The following is a 27,989-nucleotide window of genomic DNA, read 5'->3' on the forward strand; positions in this document are numbered from 1 at the left end:
CATCCTTACTCTCACCAACTTACCTTGCACCTCCACCCATCTCTCTCTATATTATCACATCCCCATCACTCTGCCTTCCCCACCCTACTCCTGAACATCCTTACTCTCACCAACTTACCCTGCACCTCCACCCATCTCTCTCTATATTATCACATCCCCCTCACTCTGCCTTTGCCATGCTACTCCTGAACATCCTTACTCTCACCAACTTACCCTGCACCTCCACCCATCTCTCTCTATATTATCACATCCCCATCACTCTGCCTTCCCCACCCTACTCCTGAACATCCTTACTCTCACCAACTTACCCTGCACCTCCACCCATCTCTCTCTATATTATCACATCCCCATCACTCTGCCTTCCCCACCCTACTCCTGAACATCCTTACTCTCACCAACTTACCTTGCACCTCCACCCATCTCTCTCTATATATTATCACATCCCCATCACTCTGCCTTCCCCACCCTCCTCCTGAACATCCTTACTCTCACCAACTTACCTTGCACCTCCACCCATCTCTCTCTATATTATCACATCCCCATCACTCTGCCTTCCCCACCCTACTCCTGAACATCCTTACTCTCACCAACTATTCCTGCACCTCCACCCATCTCTCTCTATATTATCACATCGCCATCACTCTGCCTTCCCCACCCTACTCCTGAACATCCTTACTCTCACCAACTTACCCTGCACCTCCACCCATCTCTCTCTATATTATCACATCCCCATCACTCTGCCTTCCCCACCCTACTCCTGAACATCCTTACTCTCACCAACTTACCCTGCACCTCATCCCATCTCTCTCTGTATTATCACATCCCCATCACTCTGCCTTCCCCACCCTACTCCTGAACATCCTTACTCTCACCAACTTACCTTGCACCTCCACCCATCTCCCTCTATATTATCAAATCCCCATCACTCTGCCTTCCCCACCCTACTCCTGAACATCCTTACTCTCACCAACTTACCCTACACCTCCACCCATCTCTCTCTATATTATCACATCCCCATCACTCTGCCTTCCCCACCCTACTCCTGAACATCCTTACTCTCACCAACTTATCTTGCACCTCCACCCATCTCTCTCTATATTATCACATCCCCATCACTCTGCCTTCCCCACCCTACTCCTGAACATCCTTACTCTCACCAACTTACCTTGCACCTCCACCCATCTCTCTCTAGATTATCACATCCCCATCACTCTGCCTTCCCCACCCTACTCCTGAACATCCTTACTCTCACCAACTTACCCTGCACCTCCCCCCATCTCACTCTAGATTATCACATCCCCATCACTCTGCCTTCCCCACCCTACTCCTGAACATCCTTACTCTCACCAACTTACCCTGCACCTCCACCCCTCTCTCTCTATATTATCACATCCCCATCACTCTGCCTTCCCCACCCTACTCCTGAACATCCTTACACTCACCAACTTACACTGCACCTCCACCCATCTCTCTCTATATTATCACATCCCCATCACTCTGCCTTCCCCACCCTACTCCTGAACATCCTTACTCTCACCAGCTTACCCTGCACCTCCACCCATCTCTCTCTATATTATGACATCCCCATCACTCTGCCTTCCCCACCCAACTCCTGAACATCCTTACTCTCATCAACTTACCCTGCACCTCCACCCATCTCTCTCTATATTATCACAGCCCCATCACTCTGCCTTCCCCACCCTACTCCTGAACATCCTTACTCTCACCAACTTACCCTGCACCTCCACCCATCTCTCTCTATATTATCACATCCCCATCACTGCCTTCCCCACCCTACTCCTGAACATCCTTACTCTCACCAACTTACCTTGCGCCTCCACCCATCTCTCTCTATATTATCACATCCCCATCACTCTGCCTTCCCCACCCTACTCCTGAACATCCTTACTCTCACCAACTTACCTTGCACCTCCACCCATCTCTCTCTATATTATCACATCCCCATCACTCTGCCTTCCCCACCCTACTCCTAAACATCCTTACTCTCACCAACTTACCTTGCACCTCCACCCATTCCTCTCTCTCTATATTATCACATCCCCATCACTCTGCCTTCCCCACTCTATTCGTGCACATTCTTACTCTCATCAACTTACCTTGCACCTCCACCCATTCCTCTCTATCTATATTAACACATCCCCATCTCACAAGCCACCCCTCACACTCACCCTCATCCTAGTCCAATCATACCAACTAACAACACACAAGGATAGGCAATTGTGTGTTTTAGCCAATGTTCATGTGAAGTTTCTGTTAATGTGGTGTCAAACATTGAAATCTTTATTTTCAACACTTTCCGTTCTTCGAAAGATTTGTGTACATGTTTGGAAGTGGCTTAGTGAGTTGCAGTGAATGGTGAGACATAACGGTAGCCCCTGCAATGCTGATGAGTGTGACAGGAATGGTTTGGGCATTGTAGGGATGCTTTGTGTTGTTGGTGTGGGCTGGTGTTAACCTGGCACATCATGTGTCATCCAGGGCGAGCAGCACCAAGTGAAGAAATTCTGGCCATGGTGAGGCCATCTCTGGTGACCCGGTCAGCAATGTGGCCGGGTGTTGATGCCCTCTGTGCGGTGCAGCATCAGGAGTTGTGGAGAAGGTTGGTGTTGCTGTTGGTGTTGCTGGTGTGCCTGATGCTGCTGGTGTTGGGGCTGATCGTGGTGAGACTCTGAGGCCCAAGGTGAGACAGTATAAACCAGACCCATGCTGGTGTAATAGATGGCAGGTGAACTTGAGGTGTCAGAAGCAATCTGTTAATGGTGAGAGAGGTTGTTCCAATGAGGTGACACTGGATAGAGAGTTTGCTCCAAACACTTGCAACCTGCATAAAGCTCAATCTGTCTTCCAAATGCAGTAAGCAACAGCTTCTGAGCTTGGAAAGTGAACAGCTGTGAGATGGGAGCTTTTATAGCACATTTCCAGCTGTCAAGTAATGAAATGATTCCATGGCCTTTCAACTCCCGCCCTGGTTACCTGACGTGATCCCCGAGCAGCGTGGACCACAGGAACATAGGGTCTGATGAAAGGGAGGAACTGAAAGAAATCAGTATTTGTAGGGAAATGGTGTTAGGGAAATTGATGGGATTGAAGGCCGATAAATCCCCAGGGCCTGATAATCTACATCCTAGGGTACTTAAGGAAGTGGCCCTAGAAATAGTAGATGCATTGCTGATCATCTGCCAACATTTGATGGAATCTGGAACAGTACCCATGGATTGGAGGGTAGCTAATGTTACCCCACTGTTCAAAAAAGGTGGTAGAGAGAAAACAGGGAATTACAGACCGGTAAGCCTGACATCGGTAGTGAGGAAAATGCTAGAGTCCATTATAAAAGATGTAATAGCAGAGCACTTGGAAAACAGTGACAGGATTGGACAAAGTCAACATGGATTTACAAAAGGTAAATCGTGCTTGAATAATCTACTGGAATTTTTTGAGGATGTAACTCGTAAAATAGATAAGGGAGAACCAGTGGATGTGGTGTATTTGGACTTTCAGAAGGCTTTCGATAAGGTCCCACATAAGAGATTAGCATGTAAAGTTAAGGCACATGGGATTGGGGGGGCAAGGTATTGACTTGGATAGAGAACTGGTTGGTAGATAGAAAGCAAAGAGTTGGAATAAACGGGTCTTTTTCTGAGAGGCAGGCAGTGACTAGTGGGGTATCGCAGGGATCGGTCCATGGACCCCAGCTATTCACAATATATATTAATGATCTAGACAAGGGAACTAGATGTAATATCTCCAAATTTGCAGATGACACAAAGCTGGGTGGGCGTGTGTGTTGTGAGGAGGATGCCGAGAAACTACAGGATGATTTGGACAGGTTGGGTGATTGGGCAGAAGCATGGCAGATGCAATACAACGTGGATAAATGTGAGGTTATCCACTTTGGTGTCAAAAACAGGAAGGCAGATTATTATCTGAATGGCAATAGATTGGGAGAAGGGGAAGTGCAATGAGACCTGGGTGTCCTTGTGCACCAGTCGCTGAAGGTAAGCATGCAGGTACAGCAGGCGGTTAAGGCGGCAAATGGTATGTTGGCCTTCGTAGCGAGAGGGTTTGAGTACAGGAACAAGGAGGTCTTGCTGCAGTTGTACAGGGCCTTGGTGAGACCGCACCTTGAGTATTGTGTGCAGTTTTGGTCGCCTTATCTGAGGAAGGATGTTCTTGCCATGGAAGGAGTGCAGCGAAGTTTCATCAGGCTGATACCTGGGATGGCAGGAATGACGTATGAAGAGAGATTGGGTCGATTGGGCTTGTACTCGCTGGAGTTTAGAAGAATGAGAGGGGATCTCATTGAAACTTATAAAATTCTAACCGGACTAGACAGACTAGATGCAGGAAGGATGTTCCCGATGGCGGGGGAGTCCAGAACCAGGGGTCACAGTCTAAAGGATAAGGGGTAGACCTTTTAGGACAGAAATGAGGAGGAATTTCTTCACCCAGAGAGTGGTGAACCTGTGGAATTCTCTACCACAGAAGGCAGCAGAGGCCAATTCATTAAATATATTCAAGGAGGAGTTGGATATATTTCTTAAGGCTAAATGGATCAAGGGGTATGGAGAGAAAGCAGGGACCGGGTACTGAATTTGGATGATCAGCCATGATCGCATTGAATGGCAGAGCAGGCTCGAGGGGCCGATTGGCCTACTCCTGCTTCTATCTTCTATGTTTCTATGTAAACTCTGAAGGCGAGCTGAAAATAGTTGTTACTGTAATCCTCTGTTAACAAGGTTATAATGACCTGAATTGCCTCCCCCGCCGCTACGTGTCGGGTCTGCTCAGCGCTGACAGACCCAACATTTGGGAAAGGCGCGTGGTGGCGGGTTGACATCGGGGTCCCGACCCACTGGGGAAAAATCCATTTTCCCACCCGACCCACCACTGATTGCGCTCGCTGACCCCTGCGAAATTCCCCCCTCACTGGGAATGTACCTCACTCTGTCCAACTGCCCATATATTCAGGGACTGTCCGTTAATGTATTTATTAAATAAAGTGCTGTCTGTGTGGAGCCTTTAAATGTCCCTCAGTCCGGTCTCATTCCCTGATGATCAGAATTACCCTCCTGGAGCTCAGTGACCGGCCTCGTCATGTTTGGAGAAACTTGTCTCATTTCTGCTGCTCCTTAAATCCCGGATTTTATGGGAATCGGTCGATTTTTTTCAGAATTAAATGATAAAGCGGTGATTCCCTGTGCTTTCTACTCTGTGCATTATATTAATCTGTACAATAACTCTGGGTGAGTTATATTGTGAAACGCTAACTGCTGCTGTAAAATCCGTCCCCCAGGATTTTATATAACAAGGAGAATTAATTCTGAAATAAAAACAGGAAATGCTGGAAATACCCAGCAGGTCAGGCAGCATCTACAGAGAGAGAAACAGAGTTAATGTTTCAGGACAAGGACCCCTTGTCAGAACTGGAACAAGTTACAGATGTAACAGATGTTTAAGCAAGTGTCGGGGCCGGGAAAGGTGGGGGGAGCGGAGCGTAGACACGATGGGCCGAAGGGCCTCTTTCTGTGCTGTAAAACTCTATGACTCTAAAAGGGAAGGTCTGTGATAGGGTGGAAGACAGGAGAGATTAAATGTGGAGGCTGGTGGGGTGAAAGGTGAAGACAAGGGGAACCTATCTTGGTTCTGGGAGGGAGGGGCAGGGGTGAGAGCAGAAGTGCGGGAAACAGAACAGACACGGTCAAGAGCCGCGTCAACCACGGTAGAGGGGAATCCTCGGTTGAGGGAAAAGGAAGACATGTCGGAAGCACTGGATGGAACGTGGCATCATCAGAAAAACTGGGAGAATGGGCCAGCGTCCTTACAGGAAGCGAGGTGTGAGGAAGTGTATTCCAGGTAGCTGTGGGAGTCAGAGGGCTTATAGTGAATGTTTGTCAATAGCAGCAATAGAGTTTATTTTGTCCCGTTACAAGTTTTAAATGTCCCTGTGCTCCTAGTTTATAGGGGAGGGGAGCCTTTTACTTTATTCCCATTATTAAACTGGCTCTACATTTATTTCGGGGTAACTGGCCCGACAGTTTTTGGGGAATTTTCGGAAGTTCCCTCCCCGAGCGGGGCCTCACACACGGGGTGGATTATGGGGTATTCTCGGGTTCACTGCCCCCGGTTTACCCAGGAGCCGCCCGCTGTGTGCGAGGCCCCACCGCTGGCTGGTGTATGTCTGTACTCTGGTTAGATTGGAACCTTTTCACCGGCAAGTTTAAGATCCTGAATATCAGTCTTTACTCAATGTTCAGGACTGTGAATAATTGTAAACATTTACAGCTGAAAGAATTCCCGATTCCCCAATATTCCCAATCCAGGAAACTAACCCCTCGACAGGACACACCCTGCACGGTATTGGAGTAAATATCGAACTGTTAGTGACTTAAACTCGGGTTTCTCTCCTGTTTCTAGTTGAAATGGTGGATGTGGAAAATATTTTAAATTAATTTTATCTTTACTGCCGGATTATATTTTATATGTTTACCTGTCCAGCCTTATTAAATATGATTTATTGTAATTAAATTATCAGACTCTCAGTGACCTGTATCTGCTGATCCGATAAAGACTGTAAAATCCCTACTTGTTCACAAGGATCCATTTTAGATTCTCCAGTCCTTGGGGAATTACTGACCGATCCTCTTATTATTGGTCATATTTGTGTTGAATCCGCTTCTCCCTGGTTTAACTGAACTGTTTGTTTCCCTACATTACGGAGCAACAACACAATCCGTGACTGTTCTACAATTCACCCAACAGTTAGAGACAAATAAACAGTTACCTCAACACCTGGCATTTGTGCAGTACGGGTCCCAGCCGCTGGAATCCTTCACACTGAATGGAGCAGCCTCCTAGATCGAGGTCCTTTATTGTATCACAGAGTCCAATGACGTGAGACAGGACCGCACAGTCAATCGGGGTCAATATCAATCCACTAAATCTAAGTGTTTCCACAGATCCCACTGTGGTCCGAGCCAGTGCTTTATTCTGAGACTCAAACAGGTAGTGGAATGTGTTCAGGAGGTCCCTTTCACCAGTTTCACTCCCTGTGTCTCCAATCTCTCCTTCAATCTTCTCCTTCACCCAGTCAATCACTCGGCAGGTGGTTTGATGAAGAAATGGACCCAGAAACTCCTCCAGGGGCCGAGCTGCCTGTGGGGAGGAGAGACCAGCAACAAAACGGAGAAATATCTCAAATCGCCCATCTTCCTTGCTGTGGGATTCTCTGAGGAGTTTCAGGATGTCCCCAGGGTCTGGAGTCAGGAATTGTGCGAGTGCGGCTACAAACTCTTGGATGGTGAGGTGTGGGAATGTGTACACCACGCTCTGGACAGAATCATCTCTCTCCAGAAGTTCCATCATGAATCCAGACAGGAACTGGGAAGGTTGTAGATTGTACTTGATCAAATCTCCATTTCCAAACACAATCTTCTTCTCGGAGACTCCTGTGAAGGCCATCTCACCAAGCTTCAGTAACACATCACGGGGGCTTGCAATCTCTCGGCCATGGTTTTTCAGAATGTTGCAAATATAGTAGGAATATAGTTGGGTGATGGTCTTGGGAACTCGCCGATTCCTGTCTCTTTGTGTAAAGAAGGGGCCCAGTGACAGACCGAGGATCCAGCAGTAGGGAGGGTTGTAGCACATTGTGTACAGGATCTCGTTCTCCTCCACGTGTTTGAAAACAGCTGCTGCCACCGCCTGATCTTCAAAAAACTTGTTGAAATATTCCTTCCGTTCTTCACCAACAAATCCCAGGATTTCAGCCCAGACACTGATCTCAGCCTTTTCCAATAAATGTAATGCAGTGGGACGGCTGGTCACGAGCACTGAACATCCTGGGAGCAGCTTGTGCTGTATTAAACTGTACACAATGTCAGACACTCTACATCGGCATTCGGGATCCGTGCACATGTGCTGAGGTTCAGTATTTCTCCGATTGTCAGCAAAATCGATACTGTCCTTGAATTCATCCAAACCATCGAATATAAACAGTAATCCCTCCGGGTTCTTCCAGAGCTCTCCCAGAATATTCCTCAAGTAAGGATAGAAAATGAGTAACAGATTCCACAGGTATATTTTACAGTTAATAGCGTTCAAATCCCGGAATTTAAAGCTGAAAACAAATTGAAAGTTTGGGTATATTTTCCCAGTGGCCCAGTCATGAACAATCTTTTGCACCATTGTTGTTTTTCCAATCCCAGGGACTCCGCTCACTGCTCCGGAACTCCCAGATTTGGATTTTCTCTGGGAAAAACTGCTGTGGAACAATTGATCAGTTCGGATTTTTTCCAGCACTCCCCGGAGATGTTGTGTTCTCCACTCTTCATGGGCTCGGCCTCTTGCCAGCAGTTCATGTTCTACAAGTGTCCGATCTCGAACAGTAGAAATGATCGTTCGTTCAGCGTATCGATCAACCAGCTGGAAAATCTTAACTTTCTCCTTTATTAGGATAGTGTTCAGTCTCAGTGTTTCAGTTTGTACCCGGAGTGTTTCCTTGTGTTTCTGCTGAACATCTTCAATTAGAACAGACAGAAAGTGGTTTCAATGTTAGTTGTATTGACAAAAAACAACTTCTCAATAACATTTAATGTTCAGTAAAATATTGCACGGTTTAATTCACAGCTTCAATAGACGTGCGTGTAGAAATTAAATCTCAGTTAATGGAAACCTCGCTTGAAAGTGAACAGTGGCCGAGAAAAGTTTCAAATCCTCACTTGATTCTAATGTTCACTGAACATGGAGATTTCTATGAAGGTGATATTTTCCCTCTGATGGTTAATATTATCCGGCCTGCCCTGTGCTTTAGAAATCACATTACAAATCCACACATGATCCTGTTTATACGACAGCAGAAGTTGTAGTGGATCAAACTCTGAAACCGTCAGTGGTGATTCCCTTCTGCAGCAATGGAAAACGGGATTGATCGCTCACCGAGAGGGACAATGTGCAGAAGATCCGCTGTTACTGTATCAGACCGTGGGCAGGTTATCTGGGTTAGTGTACACACTGGGAGAGGGACAGACTGTGAATGGACAGAACTTGCACTGTTACTGTATCAGACCGTGGGCAGGTTATCTGGGTTAGTGTGTACACTGGGAGAGGGACAGACTGTGAATGGACAGAACTTGCACTGTTACTGTATCAGACCGTGGGCAGGTTATCTGGGTTAGTGTGTACACTGGGAGAGGGACAGACTGTGAATGGACAGAACTTGCACTGTTACTGTATCAGACCGTGGGCAGGTTATCTGGGTTAGCGTGTACACTGGGAGAGGGACAGATTGTGAATGGACAGAACGTGCATCAGACCGTGGGCAGGTTATCTGGGTTAGTGTGTACACTGGGAGAGGGACAGACTGGGAATGGACAGAACGTGCATCAGACCGTGGACAGGTTATCTGGGTTAGTGTGTACACTGGGAGAGGGACGGACTGGGAATGGACAGAACTTGCACTGTTACTGTATCAGACCGTGGGCAGGTTATCTGGGTTAGTGTGTACACTGGGAGAGGGACAGAGTGTGAATGGACAGAACTTGCACTGTTACTGTATCAGACCGTGGGCAGGTTATCTGGGTTAGTGTGTACACTGGGAGAGGGACAGACTGTCAGTGGACAGAACTTGCACTGTTACTGTATCAGACCGCGGCAAGGTTATCTGGGTTAGTGTGTACACTGGGAGAGGGACAGACTGTGAATGGACAGAACTTGCACTGTTACTGTATCAGACCGTGGGCAGGTTATCTGGGTTAGTGTGTACACTGGGAGAGGGACAGACTGTGAATGGACAGAACTTGCACTGTTACTGTATCAGACCGTGGGCAGGTTATCTGGGTTAGCGTGTACACTGGGAGAGGGACAGACTGTGAATGGACAGAACGTGCATCAGACCGTGGGCAGGTTATCTGGGTTAGTGTGTACACTGGGAGAGGGACAGACTGGGAATGGACAGAACGTGCATCAGACCGTGGGCAGGTTATTTGGGTTAGTGTGTACACTGGGAGAGGGACAGACTGGGAATGGACAGAACTTGCACTGTTACTGTATCAGACCGTGGGCAGGTTATCTGGGTTAGTGTGTACACTGGGAGCGGGACAGACCGTGAATGGACAGAACTTGCACTGTTACTGTATCAGACCGTGGGCAGGTTATCTGGGTTAGTGTGTACACTGGGACAGACTGTGAATGGACAGAACTTGTACTGTTACGGTATCAGACCGTGGGCAGGTTATCTGGGTTAGTGTGTGCACTGGGAGAGTGACAGACTGTGAATGGACAGAACTTGCACTGTTACTGTATCAGACCATGGGCAGGTTATCTGGGTTAGTGTGTACACTGGGAGAGGGACAGACTGTGAATGGACAGAACTTGCACTGTTACTGTGTCAGACCGTGGGCAGGTTATCTGGGTTAGTGCATACACTGGGAGAGGGACAGACTGTGAATGGACAGAACTTGCACTGTTACTGTATCAGACCGTGGGCAGGTTATCTGGGTTAGTGCGTACACTGGGAGAGGGACAGACTGTGAATGGACAGAACTTGCACTGTTACTGTATCAGACCGTGGGCAGGTTATCTGGGTTAGTGTGTACACTGGGAGAGGGACAGACTGTGAATGGACAGAACTTGCACTGTTACTGTATCAGACCGCGGGCAGGTTATCTGGGTTAGTGTGTACACTGGGAGAGGGACAGACTGTGAATGGACAGAACTTGCACTGTTACTGTATCAGACCGTGGGCAGGTTATCTGGGTTAGTGTGTACACTGGGAGAGGGACAGACTGTGAATGGACAGAACTTGCACTGTTACTGTATCAGACCGTGGGCAGGTTATCTGAGTTAGTGTGTACACTGGGAGAGGGACAGACTGTGAATGGACAGAACTTGCACTGTTACTGTATCAGACCGTGGGCAGGTTATCTGGGTTAGTGTGTACACTGGGAGAGGGACAGACTGTGAATGGACAGAACTTGCACTGTTACTGTATCAGACCGTGGGCAGGTTATCTGGGTTAGTGTGAGTGATGAATGGCATATTTCATCACATTATTGATGTACCTCAATGAATCCGAGACTCAACGTTAGTGGAACAAAGCAAGGCTTTTATTAACTCAGAAGGTAATACACAGTGGAGAGGTTTCTCTCATCCAGAGATCTGCAGTACTGCCTGTGAGACACGCTGGGGCCTGCTTAATTAGGGGCCAGGTGTGTGCGGAGCCCTAAACACAATACAACACAGGTAAGGAAATGAAACTGAAACTAGACAAACACAGAGAATACAGAGACAGAGAATACAGAGTGATGAATGGCATATTTCATCACATTCACCCCTTCTACAGATTTAGTCTGTTCAGGGGTTTGATAGTCCTCTGTGACCGACGTAGCTGTTGTGGTGCCGCGGGTGTCGGATGGGTGTCCCTGGTGGCCTCCTGGGTCTCTGCCGGGGGCGCCGCCAGGGTTGAAGGGGTAGTTGGTGGGGGCACCGTTGGTCGATGTTCTTCCGGGGGTGATGAAAGGATAGTGGGTGGGTATGAGTTGCTGTGATCGTTGTTGCTGTTGTTGTCGTGGTTGTTGTCGTTACCGGCTGGGGCAACGTCTTTTATGGAGACGGTGACCTCCCTTCCGTCGGCGTGCCGGACATACGCGTATTGGGGGTTGGCGTGGAGTAGGTGCACTGACTCCACGAGAGGGTCCGTCTTGTGGCCCCTCACATGCCTTCGTACAAATACCGGACCTGGGGTGGAGAGCCATGACGGCATGGATACGCCTGAGGTGGATTTCCGGGGAAAGACAAACATTCGTTCATGAGGCGTGGCATTAGTGGCAGTACACAATAGCGACCGTATCGAATAGAGCACATCTGGGAGGACTTCCTGCCAGCGGGAGATAGGGAGGCCCTTGGTCCTTAGAGCTAGAGTGACTGCTTTCCATACTGTCCCGTTCTCTCGCTCCACCTGGCCATTCCCCTGGGGGTTGTAGCTGGTGGTACGGCTCGTGGCGATCCCCCTGGACAGCATGTACTGGCGTAGCTCTTCACTCATGAAGGACGCCCCCCTATCCGTATGGATGTAGCTCGGCATACCGAACAGGCAGAACAGGCTGTTGAGGCATTTAATGACCGTGGCGCCGGTCATGTCTGGGCAGGGGAAGGGCATTGTGTATTCGTCCACAATGTTCAGGAAGTAAACATTGCGGTCGACTGACGGGAGGGGGCCCTTGAAATCTAAGCTGAGCCGCTCAAAGGGCCGTGTAGCTTTGGTTAAGTGGGCTCTATCTGGACGGTAGAACCGAGGCTTGCACTCAGCGCAAGTGCGGCAGTTCCTGGTCAGAGACCGAACTTCCTCAATCAAGTAGGGTAAGTTGCGGGACTTTATGAAGTGGAACAGCCGTGTGACCCCTGGGTGGCAGAGGTCGTTGTGGAGGGTCTGTAGCCGATCCCCGGTGGCGCTGGCACACATCCCTCGTGAGAGGGCGTCGGGGGATTCGTTAAGGGCCCCTGGCCAGTAAATGATGTCATACTCGAAGGTGGAGAGCTCGATCCGCCACCTGAGAATCTTATCATTTTTAATCTTCCCCTTCTGTTTATTATTAAACATAAAGGCTACCGACCGCTGGTCGGTAAGTAGGGTGAAGCGTTTGCCGGCTAGGTAGTGGCACCAGTGGCGCACTGCCTCCACGATGGCTTGGGCCTCCTTTTCCACGGAGGAGTGTCTGATCTCGGGCCCTTGGAGGGTCCTCGAGAAGAAAGCTACGGGCCGCCCCGCCTGGTTGAGGTAGGGGAAGGTTGCCTGCAAGTGGTGGTCATCGACCATGCGGTCCATCTCCCTCTGGAAGACCGAGACCCCATTCGTCACCCCAAAGGGGACTCTGAGGAATTGGTAGAGGCGTCCGTTTGCCTCGAAGGCGGTGTACGGGCGGTCCTCTGGTCTGATAGGGAGCTGGTGGTACGCTGACTTGAGGTCGATGGTGGAGAACACCCGGTATTGGGCAATTTGGTTCACCATTTCTGATATGCGGGGTAGCGGGTAGGCGTCTAGTTGGGTGTATATATTGATCGTTTGGCTATAGTCGATCACCATCCGTTTCTTCTCGCTACCCCTCACCACCACCACTTGGGCGCACCACGGGCTGTTGCTGCGTTCAATAACGCGCTCCCTCAGCAGCCTGTCTACCTCAGTCGCGATAAACCGCCTGTCCTCCCAGCTGAACCTCCTGCTTTTGGTCGCTATTGGCCGGCAGTTGGGGGTAAGGTTCGCGAATAGCGAAGGCGGCTTTACCTTCAGGGTAGCCAGACCGCACACGGAGGGGCGGCTGGGATCCACCGTAATTGAGCGTGATACTTTGGTGTTGGCACTGGAAATCCAGGCCCAAGATCATGCCCGCACATAGATTCTGCATGATTAGTAATTTAAAATTGTCGTATACAGTTCCGTTAACGGACAATTGTACCGCGCAGTAACCCATAATGATCGATGTCTGGGTCTTATCAGCCGTGGATATGGTGCCCCGAGCCGGGACCACCGTTAGAGAGAGTTGTTGTGCTAGTCCAGGGTGGATAAAACTCTCCGTGCTTCCGCTGTCAATTAAACATTTAACCCCGCACCCGTTTACCTCGATGTCCACCATTGATTTGGATAGTGGGTGCGGCCTGGTCTGGTCCACTGTGACCGATGCCACTGTAGGGCCCTGATCGAGACAAGATGGCGTCCACGCTGTCTGCTCACAAGATGGTGGACCCCACGAGGTCGGGCAAGATGGCGTCCAAGATGGCCGCTCCCACGGCGCACACGCGGCGGTGGCGGGTTTTCCAGCGGGGTTCCCTCTGCACACCTTCCCGAAGCGCCCCTTCTTACTGCACTTGAAGCAGGTGGTGCCTTTCGCCAGGCACAGGTTTCTGGTGTGCTTCGGCTGCCCGCAGAAGTAGCAGTTGGGGCCCCGACGCGTCGCGGCTGTCGTAGGGCTTCTGGGGGGAGAGCGGGGCCCCGACGGTGTCGGGCTGCCGGGTGGGGAAGATGCCTTCCAAGATGGCGGCGCCCTTGGTGCACACGTGGCGGCGTGGGCTGAAGAGTAGGCGTCCGAGTTTCTCTGGGCCACATCCAGGGATCGCGCTGTGTCCACAGCCTGTTTCAGGTCCAATCCTGTTTTTTCCAGTAGTCTCTGCCGGATGTAAGTGGAGCTGAGGCCTGCGATAAAGGCATCACGAACAAGCTCGTCAGTGTACACTGCGGCTTTGACATCTTGGCACTTGCAGTCTTTGCCAAGCGTTTTCAGGGTGACTAGGAACTCATCCAGCGATTCCCCAGGTCGCTGTGTGCGAGTAGCGAGCAGATGCCTAGCGTACACCTCGTTCGTAGGCTGCTGGTAATGCGCCTTTAGGATGTCGCAGGCGGCCGGGTACGTGTCAGCGTCTTGGATGAGGGGGTAAACCCGGTGGCTTACCCAATTCCGCAGGATTCCGAGTTTCATCCTTTCAGCGTCCGTAGCGCCTGTGATGGTTGCGGAATTGTCCAGGAAGAATTCCATACACTTAAACCAGTGTCCGAAGCATGCGGGTCTAAATCCAAACGTTCGGGTTTCAAGAGTTGATCCATTGCGTTGAAAATTGAGTTAATAAAATTGATGTGCCTCAATGAATCTGAGACTCAACGTTAGTGGAACAAAGCAAGGCTTTTATTAACTCAGAAGGTAATACACAGTGGAGAGGTGTCTCTCATCCAGAGATCTGCAGTACTGCCTGTGAGACACGCTGGGGCCTGCTTAAGTAGGGGCCAGGTATGGGCGGAGCCCTACACACAATACAACACAGGTAAGGAAATGAAACTGAGAGTGTTGCTGGGAGAGGGACAGACTGTGAATGGACAGAACTTGCACTGTTACTGTATCAGACCGTGGGCAGGTTATCTGGGTTAGTGTGTACACTGGGAGAGGGACAGACTGTGAATGGACAGAACTTGCACTGTTACTGCATCAGACCGTAGGCAGGTTATCTGGGTTAGTGTGTACACTGGGAGAGGGACAAACTGTGAATGGACAGAACTTGCACTGTTTATGTATCAGACCGTGGGCAGGTTATCTGGGTTAGTGTGTACACTGGGAGAGGGACAGACTGTGAATGGACAGAACTTGCACTGTTACTGTATCAGACCGTGGGCAGGTTATCTGGGTTAGTGTGTACACTGGGAGAGGGACAGACTGTGAATGGACAGAACTTGCACTGTTACTGTATCAGACCATGGGCAGGTTAACTGGGTTAGTGTGTACACTGGGAGAGGGACAGACTGTGAATGGACAGAACTTGCACTGTTACTGTATCAGACCGTGGGCAGGTTATCTGGGTTAGTGTGTACACTGGGAGAGGGACAGACTGTGAATGGACAGAACTTGCACTGTTACTGTATCAGACCGTGGGCAGGTTATCTGGGTTAGTGTGTACACTGGGAGAGGGACAGACTGTGACTGGACAGAAGTTCCACCGTTTGTCTATCAGACCCTGGGCAGGTATTGTGTGCCCTTCTAATCACAGGAATATTATTATTGAAATGGTGAAAGTGCAAAGGGAAATAAGATGACTGTGTGTCAGGAATTGATCAGAATTTCTAATCGAAGTCACAAACTTAATGCCGGAATGAGATTCTTAAAGAACACAATTAATTAAGGGAATACTGACTAACTCGCCAGGAGTAAGGAGGGAAATCAGGGTACTATTTTTCACTGAAGGGTAGTAGAGTGGGAGACCAGTTACCAGGGAGAACACTAAGGGGCAGTGTGATTGGGGACAAGAGACAATTGGTTGTATTTCTGTGGATAAACTGAAGAGGGGAAGGTGAGTTCACCTCCAACAGGGACAGACTGGTTTGGACCAAAGTAGCCTTTTGTTCCCCTAAACAGCCTCCTGTTGTGTTTCAGAAAATGCGATCAGCTTTCAGTAATTTTACATTCATATTATTTTTAGATAACAGTCTCATCAGATAACCGATCAGAATCAGAAATAGAACTACCGCCCACTTCACTCAGTATTACGTTAGGGAAGACAGACTTCATTTCAACAGTTACTATTATTAAACTCCATCGTTTCATTTGGATACGAGTTGCTGATAATGTAGTTTTGAAAATTATAAATATGTTTGTGATAATAATTAAATTGGGATTCAAAATCCCCCTGAATGAAGTAACGGTTCTTTCAGTACAACAAGATTCTCTGTGCCTAGTTTGTCTGTTTTACTGCCAGAAGTAATCGGCACAATCAATTTCAAATCACCCATAACATGGCCTATTGCTCATGTTCCTCCTCAGTTAATGTTTGATTGTGAAACTCTGAACATCTTCTCAGATTAGAGCGAACACTATCTGATGTTCATGAGGTGATGTACAATGGTAATGCTTAACTTTTCCCAATTCTCCACCACTTACCACAGTTTGTGCTGAATAGCTGCCCAGGGGCAGAGATAACATCCACATCAGGCACAAAGGCATTTGTTTCACACGGTATAATGATCTGGCCAGGTGTGTATGGGGTTTCACAGTGTATCGGGATCCTGCCAGGTGTGTATGGGGTTTCACAGTGTATCGGGATCCTGCCAGGTGTGTATGGGGTTTCACAGTGTATCGGGATCCTGCCAGGTGTGTATGGGGTTTCACAGTGTATCAGGATCCTGCCAGGTGTGTATGGGGTTTCACAGTGTATCAGGATCCTGCCAGGTGTGTATGGGGTTTCACAGTGTATCAGGATCCTGCCAGGTGTGTATGGGGTTTCACAGTGTATCGGGATCCTGCCAGGTGTGTATGGGGTTTCACAGTGTATCGGGATCCTGCCAGGTGTGTATGGGGTTTCACAGTGTATCGGGATCCTGCCAGGTGTGTATGTGGTTTCAGTGTATCGGGATCCTGCCAGGTGTGTATGGGGTTTCAGTGTATCAGGATCCTGCCAGGTGTGTATGGGGTTTCACAGTGTATCGGGATCCTGCCAGGTGTGTATGGGGTTTCACAGTGTATCAGGGTCCTGCCAGGTGTGCATGGGGTTTCACAGTGTATCGGGATCCTGCCAGGTGTGTATGGGGTTTCACAGTGTATCGGGATCCTGCCAGGTGTGTATGTGGTTTCAGTGTATCGGGATCCTGCCAGGTGTGTATGGGGTTTCACAGTGTATCAGGATCCTGCCAGGTGTGTATGGGGTTTCACAGTGTATCAGGATCCTGCCAGGTGTGTATGGGGTTACACAGTGTATCGGGATCCTGCCAGGTGTGTATGGGGTTTCACAGTGTATCGGGATCCTGCCAGGTGTGTATGTGGTTTCAGTGTATCGGGATCCTGCCAGGTGTGTATGGGGTTTCAGTGTATCAGGATCCTGCCAGGTGTGTATGGGGTTTCACAGTGTATCGGGATCCTGCCAGGTGTGTATGGGGTTTCACAGTGTATCAGGGTCCTGCCAGGTGTGCATGGGGTTTCAGTGTATCAGGATCCTGCCAGGTGTGTATGTGGTTTCAGTGTATCGGGATCCTGCCAGGTGTGTATGGGGTTTCAGTGTATCAGGATCCTGCCAGGTGTGTATGGGGTTTCAGTGTATCAGGATCTTGCCAGGTGTGTATGGGGTTTCACAGTGTATCAGGATCCTGCCAGGTGTGTATGGGGTTTCACAGTGTATCAGGATCCTGCCAGGTGTGTATGGGGTTTCACAGTGTATCAGGATCTTGCCAGGTGTGTATGGGGTTTCACAGTGTATCAGGATCCTGCCAGGTGTGTATGGGGTTTCAGTGTATCGGGATCCTGCCAGGTGTGTATGGGGTTTCAGTGTATCAGGATCCTGCCAGGTGTGTATGGGGTTTCAGTGTATCAGGATTTTGCCAGGTGTGTATGGGGTTTCACAGTGTATCAGGATCCTGCCAGGTGTGTATGGGGTTTCACAGTGTATCAGGATCCTGCCAGGTGTGTATGGGGTTTCACAGTGTATCAGGATCTTGCCAGGTGTGTATGGGGTTTCACAGTGTATCAGGGTCCTGCCAGGTGTGCATGGGGTTTCACAGTGTATCAGGATCCTGCCAGGTGTGTATGGGGTTTCACAGTGTATCGGGATCCTGCCAGGTGTGTATGTGGTTTCAGTGTATCGGGATCCTGCCAGGTGTGTATGGGGTTTCACAGTGTATCAGGATCCTGCCAGGTGTGTATGGGGTTTCACAGTGTATCAGGATCCTGCCAGGTGTGTATGGGGTTTCACAGTGTATCGGGATCCTGCCAGGTGTGTATGGGGTTTCACAGTGTATCGGGATCCTGCCAGGTGTGTATGTGGTTTCAGTGTATCGGGATCCTGCCAGGTGTGTATGGGGTTTCAGTGTATCAGGATCCTGCCAGGTGTGTATGGGGTTTCACAGTGTATCGGGATCCTGCCAGGTGTGTATGGGGTTTCACAGTGTATCAGGGTCCTGCCAGGTGTGCATGGGGTTTCAGTGTATCAGGATCCTGCCAGGTGTGTATGTGGTTTCAGTGTATCGGGATCCTGCCAGGTGTGTATGGGGTTTCAGTGTATCAGGATCCTGCCAGGTGTGTATGGGGTTTCACAGTGTATCAGGATCCTGCCAGGTGTGTATGGGGTTTCACAGTGTATCAGGATCCTGCCAGGTGTGTATGGGGTTTCACAGTGTATCAGGATCCTGCCAGGTGTGTATGGGGTTTCACAGTGTATCAGGATCTTGCCAGGTGTGTATGGGGTTTCACAGTGTATCAGGATCCTGCCAGGTGTGTATGGGGTTTCACAGTGTATCAGGATCCTGCCAGGTGTGTATGGGGTTTCACAGTGTATCAGGATCTTGCCAGGTGTGTATGGGGTTTCACAGTGTATCAGGATCCTGCCAGGTGTGTATGGGGTTTCACAGTGTATCAGGATCTTGCCAGGTGTGTATGGGGTTTCACAGTGTATCAGGATCCTGCCAGGTGTTTATGGGGTTTCACAGTGTATCAGGATCCTGCCAGGTGTTTATGGGGTTTCACAGTGTATCAGGATCCTGCCAGGTGTGTATGGGGTTTCACAGTGTATCAGGATCTTGCCAGGTGTGTATGGGGTTTCACAGTGTATCAGGATCCTGCCAGGTGTTTATGGGGTTTCACAGTGTATCGGGATCCTGCCAGGTGTGTATGGGGCTTCACAGTGTATCAGGATCTTGCCAGGTGTGTATGGGGTTTCACAGTGTATCAGGGTCCTGCCAGGTGTGCATGGGGTTTCACAGTGTATCGGGATCCTGCCAGGTGTGTATGGGGTTTCACAGTGTATCGGGATCCTGCCAGGTGTTTATGGGGTTTCACAGTGTATCAGGATCCTGCCAGGTGTAGGCAATGTGCAGTTGGATTAACTGGAGCATACAAGACCAGCAAATTTACCAATAATTCAAAAATCGGCTTTATTTGTAAATTGAATCTATGCAGAACTTTTGTGGATTAATCACGAATCCAAATAATGTTCAATCCTATTCCCTGAGCCTTGGACCTTCTCATTCACAGATTCTGACAACATTTAAACAAATCAGCTCCAGTCAAATATTTGGATTCTATCGTGAGATAAACGGTTTGAAATCTCCATTTCATCACTTACCTCTCAGGTGACTGGGTACTTCGGATAAACCTCGTGCGATGTTCATGTAATCAAATGGTTCAGAACCTGTTTAAATCAATCAATTAGTGTTCATGAAATCAGATCTGTGTAATATTATAGTGAAATCCTGTTTGAATGTGAAATTGAATTCAGCGTGTGATTTTACCGTACCAAGTTCCTGTATTTCTTTCAGTATTTTGTCCAGCTTTGGTACCCCATAGCGCATTTTCACAAAGGATTCCCACATCACCCTTCGGGCCCCAGAGCCTTTCTCCATCACCAGAGTTAGGAGAAGTTTGGAACTGTCTGCCCGGTTTCCCTTCTCCGCGAGCTCAGTGACTTTCTGTAAAGAATAGTAATGAATGAATTGAGGAGCTGAGTGAAATATAAACACCGAGAATGTGAAGGAAAGGATCTGCTCAGTGATGGGATCTCCCAGTTGTTGAGCACAGGAAGCAGTCACTGTGCCAGGTTCTGATCCATTCTGAACATGGGCTGAATATTCTATAAACATCTTGATTCAGTCGTTAATGGCAAAGAAATTTGATGAATTATAGTTCTCGGAGAGTGAGGAATCACTGAGAATCTGCAGCAGTTTTAACGTGATTATTTGTCTCTGTCCTTCAGTGTCCAACATGACATCAGATTACTGACTGACAGATAGAATTTCTCTCAGTTTTTCCTGCTGCTGCACTTTGCGATTTCCCGAGAAATAAAAAAGCAGCGAGTCAGAACTGTAGTGGCAGGGAAGGAACGAATCTGAAGTGAGAAACAGCTAGAAAACTGCCTGAGAAATTACACTGACTAATCGAAACAATCACTGTTGGTGTAGGGCTGGGGAATCGACCAATAAAAGTAATGAAAAATCTAATCGCTTTCTCCCCCGGTAATTGAAATGTCCGACACCCGTTATTTTACACATCCGCTGCTGGTATGAAACCTCGGTAGCCGGGAACAGATATCCAGCAATGGGGTTGGTGTAGTCAGGACTTTCATCATCAAAGATTACATTTATATAACACCTTTAATGCAGAAAAGAAAGCGTCGAAAGGCACTTCAGAGGTGCAATCAGACAATGGACACAGAGATGATGAGGTGTGGAGAACGATAGCCTGTTGGTTATGTTACTGGACAAGTAATCCTGAGATAACGGTCCAAATATCATCGTGGACGTTTCATGAATTTGAATTCAAATTTGAAACATTTCAAAACAAAAAGCTGATTAGTAAAGATTGTTGTAAAACCCAATGCCCTTTATACCTGGTCTATACGTGACTCCAGTCCTTCACCAATGTGATGGCCTCTGAAATGGCCTAGAAAGCCTCTCGAAAGAAGGATACAGAAGAATAAAACTGGGCGGACCGCTCAGCTTCGGCATTGGATTCGGACACCACAAAGGAACACCCAGCCCAGTCAAGCCTGCAAAGCCCTCCTCATTAACTCCTGGGGACTGGTGCCAAAGTAGGGAGAAGTGGACCACACATTAGTCAAGCAACTGTGTGACGTAGTGATACATTTAAAATCATAGTTATTAGGCAAAGTCCCAGGTACCTCCATCAGCAGTCATCGGACAGGACAGACCCACCAGTGGTGGGGCGCAGTGATGTACCCTCAGATGCAAGTGTCCTTCGTGTCATTAACATTGACTCCAGAGCCAAGGAAATCTCATGCCTTCAGGTCAAACATGGGCAAGGAAACCTCCTGCTGATTACCACCTACCGCCCTCCCTCAGCCAATGAATCAGTGCTCCTCCATTTTGAGCACAACTTGGAGGAAGCACTAAAGGTGACAAAAGTTCCAGAATGTACAGTAGGTGTGAGATTTAGTGCAGAGTTCCCCCGCATTTCAGTATCAAGAAACAAATGAACGAACTGGGCACAGCAAATGCTAAAGGTCCTGATATACCTATCAATTCATCCAATGAAAAGCGACGAGTTAAGAAAGTAACTATAGGTTTTTATTGGCTAAATAACAGAGCCCACCCTCGTGGGTGATCGGATCCAACAAGGAGGAATACCAGCCAGTCGACCACCTTTATACCTGGGCAGGTAGGTGGAGCCATGGGCGGAGTCGGCAGTGGTCAGCCCAGGTATAACAGTGTGACAAGAGGCGACCTCGTACAGTGATAACAATGTGAACAGTGATAACTATAGGGAAACGATCTAACAGTGATAACTATAGTGTAACGATAGTGAACGATAAAAGTGGTTTACCACATTCACCCCTTGTTTAGATTGGAGTCCGGCGGGGTGAAGTGTACTACCAGTTCTGGTATGTCAGTCTGTCCGGAGGCCTCGTAAGCCTTTCTGATCGTCGCAGCGGCGGTGTTGCGGTATCCGGTGTTAATGCTGGCGTCTGCGAGGTAGGCGAAGGCTCTTGGGGTTCCGGCGTACCGTCTACCTGGGCTAGAATTGGGGGGGTGGTGGGGGGGTAAAGGTGGTGTCTCCGGAGTGCCCGAGGGTGTGAGGTCTCGTAAGGAGACTGTGTCCTCCCGTCCGTCTGGGTATGCCACGTAGGTGTACTGGGGGTTGGCGTGCAGGAGGTTCACCCTCTCGACCAGGGGGTCCGTTTTATGGGCCCTCACGTGCTTTCGCAGCAAGACAGGCCCCGGAGAGGTCAGCCAGGTTGGTAGCGTGGTTCCTGTAGTCGACTTCCTGGGGAAAACAAACATTCGTTCATGGGGGGGGGGGCGGGGGTGGCGTTAACGGCAGTGCAAAGTAGTGACCGGGTGGAATGCAGCGCTGCCGGGAGGACTTCCTGCCAGCGAGAGGTTGGGAGGCCCTTAGACTTTAAGGCTAAGGGAACGGCCTTCCAGACAGTCGCGTTCTCTCTTTCCACCTGGCCGTTCCCTCGGGGGTTGTAGCTGGTGGTCCTGCTTGCAGCAATACCTCTCGCTAGTAGGAACTGACGGAGTTCCTCGCTCATGAAGGAGGAGCCCCGGTCACTATGTATATAGTTTGAGAACCCGAACAAGGCAAAGAGGTCGTTCAGGCATTTAATGACCGTGGTACTGGTCATGTCTGGGCAGGGGAAGGCAAAGGGGAAACGGGAGTACTCATCAACAATGTTGAGGAAGTACACATTACGGTCAGAGGACGGGAGGGGCCCCTTAAAATCGATGCTCAAGCGCTCGAAGGGGCGGGTTGCCTTGATCAGGCTTGCTCTGTCCGGTCTAAAGAAGTGCGGTTTGCACTCGGCACAGGTCTGGCAGTTCCTGGTCATGGTCCTGACCTCCTCGATGGAGTAGGGCAGGTTGCGGGCCTTAATGAAGTGGTAAAGTCTGGTGACCCCAGGGTGGCAGAGGTCATTGTGGAGGGTCTGAAGTCTATCAGTTTGCGCGTTGGCGCATGTAATTCGCGATAGAGCGTCAGGGGGTTCGTTCAGCTTACCAGGCCGGTACAAGATATCATAATCGGAGGTGGATAGCTCGATTCTCCACCTCAAGATCTTGTCGTTCTTGATTTTACCCCTCAGCTTGTTATTAAACATAAAAGCGACCGAACGCTGGTCGGTGAGGAGGGTAAATCGCTTGCCTGCGAGGTAATGCCTCCAGCGGCGTACCGCCTCCACAATCGCCTGGGCCTCCTTCTCGACCGAAGAGTGTCGGATCTCAGGGCCCTGTAGGGTCCTTGAGAAGGCGGCCACCGGTCTCCCCTCCTGGTTGAGGGTAGCGGCTAGGGCGAAGTCAGATGCATCGCTCTCCACTTGGAAGGGGATGGACTCATCCACCGCGTGCATAGTGGCCTTAGCAATGTCTCCCTTGATGAGGGAGAAGGCCGCGCACGCTTCTGCCATCAGGGGGAAGGATGTGGACTTCATGAGGGGTCTGGCTTTGTCCGCATAATTCGGCACCCATTGGGCATAGTAGGCGAAGAGCCCCAGGGTTCTCTTCAGCGCCTTTGGACAGTGGGGGAGGGGTAGCTCCATGAGGGGGCGCATTCTTTTGGGATCAGGGCCGATGACTCCGTTCTCTACTACGCAGCCGAGGATGGCAAGGCGCGAGGTGTTAAACACACATTTCTCCTTATTGTAGGTGAGGTTCAGCCGTTGGGCCGTACGGAGGAATCTTTCCAGATTAACGTCATGGTCTTGCCGGTCGCGGCCGCAGATGGTGACGTTATCTAGATAGGGGAACGTGGCTTGCAGCCTGTTCTGGTCAACCATCCGGTCCATCTCCCTTTGGAAGACCGAAACCCCGTTGGTGACGCCGAAGGGGACCCTAAGGAAGTGGTAGAGGCGGCCATTCGCCTCGAAGGCGGTATACTGGCGGTCCTCGGGGCGGATAGGGAGTTGGTGGTAGGCCGACTTGAGGTCGATGGTAGAGAATACCCGGTATCGTGCAATCTGATTGACCATATCAGATATGCAGGGAAGGGGGTATGCGTCCAGCTGGGTGTACCGGTTTATGGTTTGGCTGTAGTCGATGACCAAGCGGTTTTTATTGCCGGTCTTAACGACTACGACCTGGGCACGCCAGGGGCTGGTGCTCCCCTCGATGATGCCCTCCTTCAGGAGACGCTGCACCTCAGAGCTAATAAAAGCTCTGTCCCCGGCGCTGTACCGCCTGCTCTTGGTAGCGACGGGTTTGCAGTCGGGGGTGAGGTTAGCGAACAGGGAAGGTGGCGGGACCTTGAGGGTGGATAGGCCGCAGGTGTTACGCGGTGGGCGATTTAAAGGCTGCTGGTTGTCGACTGTTAGCGGGGGGAGGGGTCCACCGTATGCTAGAGTGACACTTTGGAGGTGGGATTGAAAGTCCAGCCCTAGTAGGACGGCAGCGCATAGCTGGGGCAGGACGAGGAGTTTAAAGTTTTTATACTCCGTGCCCTTAACCGACAGGGTCACAACACAGTAGCCGCTGATGTCTGTGGCGTGGGACCTCGATGCCATCGAGATCCGGTTGCGCATTGGCTGGACAGTGAGGGAGTAGTGGCTCACCGTGTCTGGATGTATGAAGCTCTCCGTGCTTCCGCTGTCGAACAGGCAGGTCGTGGCGTGGCCGTCTACTTTGATGTCCATCATTGATTTGGACAGATGATGCGGGCGAGCTTGGTCTAGTGTGACGGAGGCTAGTGTGTGGCCGAGCGAGTCGCTGTAGTCTGTGGGTGAAGCGGTCGTCAGGTCTGGAGGTAAGGTGGCGGTCGAGTGCGGTGGGTAAAATGGCGGCGAAGATGGCTGCCCCCACAACCCACGAGGCACTGCTGGTGTCGGTTGCCTGGATCAAAGATGGCCACCCCCACTGCTCACACGAGAGAATGCTGGCATCTGTGGCCTTGATAAAAGATGGCCGCCCCCACAACTCGCATGAGGCACTGCTGGCCTCTGCTGCTCTCCCTCTGCAGGCCTTAGCGAAATGGCCTTTTTTCTGGCAGCTGGAACACGTCGTGTTTCTGGCTGGGCAGCGCGACCTCGGGTGTTTCGCCTGCCCACAGAAGAAGCAGCCGGCGGCCCGATCGCGGGGGTCTGAAGTCGCAGCCGGTACCGGGGGTGGCGGTCCCGGTCGGGTCCGGGACGCCGACGCTGAGGTAGGTCCCGGGGGCGGCGCTGCGGGGGGTATTGCGGTCGGGGCCGAGTCCCAGAGTCGCGAACAGTACCTGGAATACACCGAGGTCCCGCTGGGTCACTTCTCGGGAGTAGGCCAGGGCTGCAGCTGTGTTCAGGTCGAGGTCCTTTGATTCCAGCAGTCTCTGCCATGAGTAGTCGGACCAAAGGCCTTTCACGAAGGCATCGCGGATGTTATCTTCAGTGTTTTCTGCAGCCGATACTGCTTTAAAGTCACAGTCCCTGCCGAGTGTTCGTAGCGCCCGTAAAAATTCAGCTGCAGACTCTCCTGGCTGTTGCGGGCGGGATCTTAGGAGGTGTCTGGCATACATGGAATTTACCGGGCTCCGGTACTGTTGTTTCTGTAGGTTGATAGCGGCCTCGTATGTAGTAATGTCCTGGATGAGTGCGTATACTTTAGGGCTCGCTTGGGCGGTCAGAACTCTTAGTTTGGATCTCTGAGGGACGCCGGATTCTTCCAGGTAGGATTCGAAGCAGCACAGCCAGTGTTCGAAGTCGAGGGCTGAGTTTGCTGCCTGTGGGTTTAGATCCAGGTACGGTGGTCTGAGGGCTCGCAGCCAAGCCGGCTGCTGTGGCTGTTGTAGCTCAGCGTGTGGCTGTTGTAGCTGGGCGTCTGACTGGTCTGGCACGTTAGACATTTTAAAATTTAGCCAATAAAATTGATATACCTATCAATTCATCCAATGAAAAGCGACGAGTTAAGAAAGTAACTATAGGTTTTTATTGGCTAAATAACAGAGCCCACCCTCGTGGGTGATCGGATCCAACAAGGAGGAATACCAGCCAGTCGACCACCTTTATACCTGGGCAGGTAGGTGGAGCCATGGGCGGAGTCGGCAGTGGTCAGCCCAGGTATAACAGTGTGACAAGAGGCGACCTCGTACAGTGATACAACAATGTGAACAGTGATAACTATAGTGTAACGATAGTGAACGATAAAAGTGGTTTACCACAGGTCCTGTCAATATTCTGGCTGTGGTGCTGAAGATCTGTGCTCTGGAACTAACCGCACATCTAGTGAAGTTGTTCCAGATATCCAGAATTGTCCAGGTATGTCCTGTCCACAAAGAGCAGGACAAATCCAACCCGATCAATTACCGCCCTATCAGCCTGTTTGCAATCATCAAAGTGTTGGAAGGAGTTATAAACACTGCGATCAAGCAGCACTTCGTCACAAATAAGCTGCTCACCGAGGCTCAATTTGAGTTCCACCAGGACCAATCGACTCCAAACAAAGGACCAAAGAACTGAATTCCAGCTGTGAGGTGACAGTGACTGTGCTTGGCATCAAGGCAGTGTTCGACATGTGTGGCACCATGGGGTGTGGTTATTGGAGGAGAATCGTCTCAGCACCAGGACATCACTGCAGGAGATCCTCGGGGCAGTGTTCGACGTGTGTGACACCATGGAGTGTGGTTATTGGAGAATCGTCTCAGCACCAGGACATCACTGCAGGAGATCCTCGGGACAGTGTTCGACGTGTGTGGCACCATGGAGTGTGGTTATTGGAGGAGAATCGTCTCAGCACCAGGACATCACTGCAGGAGATCCTCGGGGCAGTGTTCGACGTGTGTGGCACCATGGAGTGTGGTTATTGGAGAATCATCTCAGCACCAGGACATCACTGCAGGAGATCCTCGGGACAGTGTTCGACGTGTGTGACACCATGGAGTGTGGTTATTGGAGGAGAATCGTCTCGGCACCAGGACATCACTGCAGGAGATCCTCGGGACAGTGTTCGACGTGTGTGACACCATGGAGTGTGGTTATTGGAGGAGAATCGTCTCGGCACCAGGACATCACTGCAGGAGATCCTCGGGACAGTGTTCGACGTGTGTGACACCATGGAGTGTGGTTATTGGAGAATCGTCTCAGCACCAGGACATCACTGCAGGAGATCCTCGGGACAGTGTTCGACGTGTGTGACACCACGGAGTGTGGTTATTGGAGAATCGTCTCAGCACCAGGACATCACTGCAGGAGATCCTCGGGACAGTGTTCGACGTGTGTGACACCATGGAGTGTGGTTATTGGAGAATCATCTCAGCACCAGGACATCACTGCAGGAGATCCTCGGGACAGTGTTCGACGTGTGTGGCACCATGGAGTGTGGTTATTGGAGAATCGTCTCAGCACCAGGACATCACTGCAGGAGATCCTCGGGACAGTGTTCGACGTGTGTGACACCATGGAGTGTGGTTATTGGAGGAGAATCGTCTCAGCACCAGGACATCACTGCAGGAGATCCTCGGGGCAGTGTTCGACGTGTGTGACACCATGGAGTGTGGTTATTGGAGAATCGTCTCAGCACCAGGACATCACTGCAGGAGATCCTCGGGGCAGTGTTCGACATGTGTGGCACCATGGAGTGTGGTTATTGGAGGAGAATCGTCTCAGCACCAGGACATCACTGCAGGAGATCCTCGGGACAGTGTTCGACGTGTGTGACACCATGGAGTGTGGTTATTGGAGGAGAATCGTCTCAGCACCAGGACATCACTGCAGGAGATCCTCGGGACAGTGTTCGACGTGTGTGACACCATGGAGTGTGGTTATTGGAGAATCGTCTCAGCACCAGGACATCACTGCAGGAGATCCTCGGGACAGTGTTCGACGTGTGTGACACCATGGAGTGTGGTTATTGGAGGAGAATCGTCTCAGCACCAGGACATCACTGCAGGAGATCCTCGGGACAGTGTTCGACGTGTGTGACACCATGGAGTGTGGTTATTGGAGGTGAATCGTCTCAGCACCAGGACATCACTGCAGGAGATCCTCGGGACAGTGTTCGACGTGTGTGGCACCATGGAGTGTGGTTATTGGAGAATCGT

At 50.2% G+C, this 27,989-nt stretch overlaps 1 protein-coding gene and 1 pseudogene across 2 annotated transcripts in view; one reads left to right on the forward strand and one right to left on the reverse strand.

The window, feature by feature from the left end:
* The window catches only part of LOC147096528 (NACHT, LRR and PYD domains-containing protein 3-like), a 582,546-nt gene that overhangs the window by 167,176 nt on the left and 387,381 nt on the right, over positions 1–27,989 (forward strand). The gene's annotated exons all lie outside the window — the stretch shown is intronic.
* Positions 1–27,989, reverse strand: part of LOC147096529 (NACHT, LRR and PYD domains-containing protein 3-like) — a 132,979-nt pseudogene that overhangs the window by 70,026 nt on the left and 34,964 nt on the right. Inside the window, exons 2-5 of the transcript XR_015074929.1 lie at positions 19,771–19,942; positions 19,600–19,665; positions 6,759–8,537; positions 5,260–5,341 (exon numbers count right to left, since the gene is read on the reverse strand). The product of XR_015074929.1 is annotated as an NACHT, LRR and PYD domains-containing protein 3-like (transcript). The remainder of the gene's footprint in view (positions 1–5,259; positions 5,342–6,758; positions 8,538–19,599; positions 19,666–19,770; positions 19,943–27,989) is intronic.

Source organism: Somniosus microcephalus, unplaced genomic scaffold (assembly GCF_052327205.1).
Source record: "Somniosus microcephalus isolate GS21.2 unplaced genomic scaffold, FLI_Smic_1.0 unresolved_chr1, whole genome shotgun sequence".
Taxonomy (NCBI): domain Eukaryota; kingdom Metazoa; phylum Chordata; class Chondrichthyes; order Squaliformes; family Somniosidae; genus Somniosus; species Somniosus microcephalus.